This window comes from Typopeltis vanoorti, chromosome 12 (assembly GCF_054136105.1).
Source record: "Typopeltis vanoorti isolate ZY-2024b chromosome 12, IOZ_Tvanoo_1.0, whole genome shotgun sequence".
Classification (NCBI taxonomy): domain Eukaryota; kingdom Metazoa; phylum Arthropoda; class Arachnida; order Uropygi; family Thelyphonidae; genus Typopeltis; species Typopeltis vanoorti.
The window spans coordinates 72,897,655-72,904,003 of NC_143560.1; positions in this window are offsets into that span (position 1 = coordinate 72,897,655).

Genomic DNA, 6,349 nt, shown 5'->3' on the forward strand with positions numbered 1-6,349 from the left:
TCCCTACCCCTGTGGATTATCATATTTTGGACAAACAGGAAGATCTGCTCAGGTCCGGTTAGAAGAACACCAGTCGTACATCCAGTAGCTTGAACCCGAACAGTCTGGAATTGCAGAACATGCCATCAACACCAGACATAGAGTTAAGTGGAACAAGACAAGAGTCATTCACAAAAGCCGGTTCCTAATGGAATGGCTATACAAAGAAACATGTGAAACATTACTTAACTCCACTAACCTAAACAGATCCGATGGTCTGCATCGTTCCCCCCATGTGGGAGATAGTACTTTATAAAGCAGCAAATCTTTCCTAACATATAATTGTATACACATATATATATATATTTATAAAAAATAAAAAAAACAAATAAAAATTTAATTATTATACTTGAATAATTAAATAATTATTATTTAATAATTAAATAACTAAATAATTAAATTTAAATTATTAAAATAAATGATAATTAAATAAATTTAGGAAATTTAACCTTAGCTGCTTAGGTGGCACTTTGTGAATATAACAGTTATTGTTTAATTAGCCTTGTACCAGTACTGATGATGCCTGTGATACTCAGGTGAAAATTCGACGAATAAAGAATAATTTACGTGAGTTGATTCCGTTATTATAATAGTTAGTAATATGTCTACTCGCGGTATTTGCTTACTGAAACTGAATGAACTTATTAGGAACAGAGGATCACATATAATTAATAAGGTAAAGTTGGAGTTTAATTTTTGTACTTAATTTCTTATGAAATTATTATTTTCTTTAAAATGTGAGTGTTTGGATTAATTTGTTTGCTATTGTGTGTGTATATATATATATATATATATTGTATATGTATGTATGTATGTATATATATATATATATATATATATATATATATATATATATATATATATATATTGTATATATTGTATATGTATGTATGTAAAAAAAAAAAAAAAAAAAAAAAATCAGCTAACGCCTTTTTATTCCCGTATATACGGGAGTAGGCGAGGCCATTTAGCCCTATCTAACTTTTGGAGACTGAGTGGGCAGTTCAATCTCCACTGGTACCCAATCAGAGACAGATGGCCCAAGGCTATCACTAATTAAGCGGTACGCAGTGAAGAGAGACGGCTCAAATGTGCCGCCATCTCGTGGTCTCTAACCCTAACACAATATATTTAATGTCTGAAATAATGTGAGTTCTGCGGTCGATTTTCTTGAGTTTACAGGACGAAAAACCCGAGTTTCCGGGAGGAAAAACCTGCTTGCCCATGCCAGAGATCGACTAACTCGGGAACCGGTCGAAAAAAGGCTTAGAAAAATTTCCTCTAGTCGCCGACTAGACTCGAAACCAAGACTTCCTTCGTGCGGCCTAGCGCGGTGGTGTGCAAACGCCACATCCACTGAGCTACACAGGCTCTGTATGTATATGCATACGTTAGCTGATTTTTTATATATATATATATATATATATATATTGTATATATATGTATGTATGTATATATATATATATATATATATATATATATAAATCAGCTAACGCCATTTTATTCCCGTATACGGGAGTAGGCGAGGCCATTTAGCCCTATATATATATATATATATATATATATATATATATATATATATAAGCTAAAAGGACATAAAAATATGAGATAAAACCATATAATTACTGGATTTAGCAACATGTACGCTGGCAGTAGCAACATGACCACGCGTGTGTTGTAAGGTCTCGTGATCTCCAGTATTGAATGGCAGAGCTGTGAGTGTCTGACAAACTATAGCTCGGTTGCTACAGATATGAACAGGATAAAGAACGATATTCTTAGATTCTAGAATCCGTCTCTCTAATTCGTCATAAGATCTGTGAACGTCGTTAGTTAAATCCCAGAATATTTGATTTTGTAGGCCTTCTTCATTAGAGTATGCCGAAAATAATAAATGGCTGAACAAGGTGCTGGCCCGAGTTCTGTTGAAGAAAATGTTCTCTTTTATGATCTTCTAGACGAAGTTCGATGGATTTTTCCGTTTAACCGTATTGCAGTTTACGGTTTGGTGTTTTAATTGCAGTTTTCCCAGTAAGTTTGTCTTCTGCGCTGGGATTTTCCCGTGAAGGAATAAAACTTTTTTAAATAACGAAACCTGTGGTGCGATCATAATTAAAAGAAACACACGTATTAACCACAGCGAAAACAGGGTAAGCTACGAGCTAGAATCTCTTTTTTAAAAAAGTGCAGAGGCGATAATCTTATTCCAACCTTTGCAAAATTGAAGGAAGCCATAAAATCTATCAAAAAGCAAGTCAATCCTTACTACTCAATCAGTTACGAGTTTCTAAGCATGTTTCAATTAGCAACAAACAATTTAAATATTACAGAACTAGAAACAGACTTGTCAAATACGTTAAATCAAGAATTGCTACAATTTATTATAACTGTCTCAAAGAATTCAGGAAAAAAAAGCTTTTGATAAAAGCAATAGTGCTCTACATATTAAATACCTTAATCTATTAAATCAATCAAAAAAGATCACTAACAAATTACAACGGAAAAATGGTAGTCAATTTATCTAACCGTCCACTAACAAAAGATGAATTAAATGTTCTAGCAAGAGGCCATAAATTTGCGATTTCACCAAAATGTTTCCCATATTTAGACTTCATACATAATATAGAAAGAAACGTCAACCATTTCACCAGTATTGAAGCCAATAGACTTCGATTTGAAGTAGCTAAAGTGATCTACAATGCCAAACCTTCAGAATTCAATATCCCACTATCAGAATTGAAAGCTATTATTTCCTTAAAACGTAATAAAAACACAATCATTACCAGGGCTGATAAAGGAAATACCACCGTGGTTCTTGAAACAAACTCATATGACCGAAAAATGAATTTACTTATTCGAGATCGTAATACTTACGCCAAATTGGATTATGATCCTACAAAACGTCAACTCAGAAAATTAAATGAGCTACATAATGAAACTTCCTCCTTAGATGAAGAAACAATAAAAAAACTTAAGACATAACATGCAAGACCTGCTACAATTTATGGCCTACCTAAGCTACACAAAACTAATGTTCCACTTAGACCTGTCGTAGACTGTATCAGCAGTCCAACTTACAAGTTATCAAGATTCTTATCTAACCTTCTCCCCCCTCACATACGCCACTCAGTCTCTTCAATAAAAAATTCTACTCAGTTTCACACAAAAATTAAAGACATTCAACTATCAAAAACTGACTTGTTAATCAGCTTCGACATTGTCTCCCTCTTCACAAACATTCCCCATAAAGAAACAATACAATTACTAACTCAAAAATTGCCATCTGATATAGTTGAATCGTTCAAGTTTGTTATTGCATCAGGTTACTTCACCTGGAAAGGTCAAATTTACAAGCAAGAAGAAGGAACAGCAATGGAATCTCCTTTATCACCAAAACTAGCAAACTTGTTTCGAGAACACCTTGAGGAAAAAGTATTCACTTTTGAACCCAAACCAAAAATTTGGGTAAGATATGTCGACGACGTATTTGCAGTCTGGGATCATCCCGAACATGAATTACAACTGTTTCTAGATAAAATTAACCTTCTTCATCATCGCATCAACTTTATGTTAGAAAAAGAATCTCCACAGGGTATCTCCTTTTTGGATTTACACATTCAAAGAAAAGAAGACAGTTCCATCGTCACGTCTGTCTTTCGCAAACTTACATTCTCAGGTTGCTACATTCACAATTCTTCCGCTCATCATCCATCTCTGAAATCTGGCATTATTAAATCACTAGTTTCCAGAGCACACCAATTCTGCTCCTCTGAAGAATCTTTAAACCAGGAATTAGAATTAATCAAAAATACAGCCATTATAAATGGATATAATCCTAAAACAACTCAAAAAATCATCAGTCACTTCTCCACACATCAAACTAGACAGGAAGAAGTCCATAGGATTCCTATACCCTACGTCAAAGGCATCTCCGAACGTCTTTCTAAAATTATGAAGAAATACAATTTTGCCACTACTTACAAACCTATCAAACAAATTTACAACTTGTTACCTTCTCCTAAGGACAACTCACACCTTTGATGTTGCCTGGCGTTTATGAGATTCCATTCTCATGCAAATTGTCTTACTTTAGACAGACAGGTAGGTTTGTTCAGAAACGCATCTCGGAACATCAAGACCACATTCGTCTTTTTAAACCGCAGAAATCTGTCCTCTCTCAACACGAAATTAAAAATCCAAACCATAGGATCCATTGGGAAAAGTCTAAACTTTTACATAGATCTTTATATAAACGTGAACGTTTATACAAAGAAGGTTCTGAAGCACTACTACACAGACCAAACTTAAACCGCGGGTTTACTGTTCCTAAAGTATCGGAAATTCTCATACAAAATTGTGTTAAATAATTTTTTTTTATTTATTTTTTTAAATTTATTTATTTATTATAGTATATTTTTTTACTTCTGTAACACGTTTCGCAAGTTTAATGAGATTCTATTCTAATCATGCGCCCTAACTGTATGTTATTCCTATTATTGTTTTAAACTATTGTACTGATGATGTCCTAAGATACTTAGGATGAAATATTTACAATTAAATAATTATCGCTGTGGTTTATACGTGTGTTTCATTTAATTATGATCGCACCATAATTAAAATTAATAATTAATTATTCTATCGTTATTTATTTAATCTATGATACTTTGCCTTGAACTCATTCAGTGTCCTAGCACCCACAACAGACTCAGGCAGCTTATACCACTCATTCACCACTCTAAAAGTAAAAAACCCAGCTCTAACACCCTTATTAACCACACTCTTGCCCAGCTTCCATGGATGTCCCCTAGTCCTCCCACCACCAATCCTGTTCTGAAAAATATACTCATGGAAACCCTTCAGCAATTTGAATGTCTCAATCATATCTAACCTTTTCCGCCTATCAACTAATTTCTGTAACCCACAAATCTTCCAATAATTTCGAACTGTTCACATAAGGTTCATTCCATAGATCTGCTATCATCTTGATCACTCGCCTCTGGGTCCTCTCAACTTCCTCCCCATCAAGAAGAAACCTATGTGACCAGATCTGGGCACAGTCGTCAAGATGGGGTCTTATCAAGGCTCGATACAGAGGAACAATAACTTGCTTATCTCTGCTCCTCAAAGTACTCTTCAGCATCCAAGTGATCTGATGAGGTGATTAAGCCACTTTTGCGATGTGCCCCCGAAACTTCAACTCCCTATCCACCAACACTTCCAAGTCCCTGGCCTCATCAATCTCCTGGAGTACAGTTCCACCAATGTGATATACTGCTGCTAATCTTTTCACCCACAAAATGCATAACCTTACATTTTGCCACATTAAATTAACATCCATTCTCCTTAGCCAAGACCATCAAGCTATGCAAATCATCTTGCAAAATTTTGACAACTTCTGCATTCACTGTTGCCCTACCCAACTTAGCATCATCAGCGAACAAATGAACAGTTCCTCTCAGATCCTTCCCTATATCATTAATCAACAAATTAAACAGCAGTGGTCCAAGAACAGAACCCTGTGGCACACCACTAGTCATTGGCCGTCTTTCGAACTCTACTCCTGAGTAAACTACTCTCTGGTATCTCTCCATCAAACAGCCTCCTAACCATCTCACCAACCCTATATCCATTCCCATATATTGCAGTTTACGCATTAGACTTCCATGTGGTATCCTGTCAAAGGCCTTAGCCAGGTCCAGCACTACCACTGTGAACCTATTACCCTTATCCAGTTCAGCTGTGACTGTTTTATAAAACCTGAGCAAGTTACTGAGGCATGAGCTACCCTTCACAAAACCATGCTGTCCCCCATACAGTATCTCATTCTCATCAATCCATTCCAGTATTTTTTTCATGACTTCTTTCTCCAAGACCTTCATAACGATTCCTGATATGCTGATCGGTCGGTAATTTGCAACAGTAGTCTTGGATCCTCCTTTATGCAGTGGAACCATTTTCCCCTCTTTCCACCACTTCGGGACTAAACCAGACCCGAGACTCAGATTAAACAATAAGGTCAAGGGCGCTCACAATTCTTTAGCTGCTTCACGTAAGACCCGTGCTGATATACCATGCAATCCCACAGATGTATTCACATTAAGGTTCTGTAATAGACTATTCACCTCCACTTCATTCACCACAATTCCCATATAAACTTATGGTTCCTTCAACGTCACTACCTGGGTGATATGCTCTTGCAAAGTGCTCACTCAGTAATTCCACTATATCGACTGATTCAGTGACCTCCCTACCATCGGCGTTCCTTAAAATCATTCTACCGTGTGCAGTTATTCTTTTACTAGCATCATAT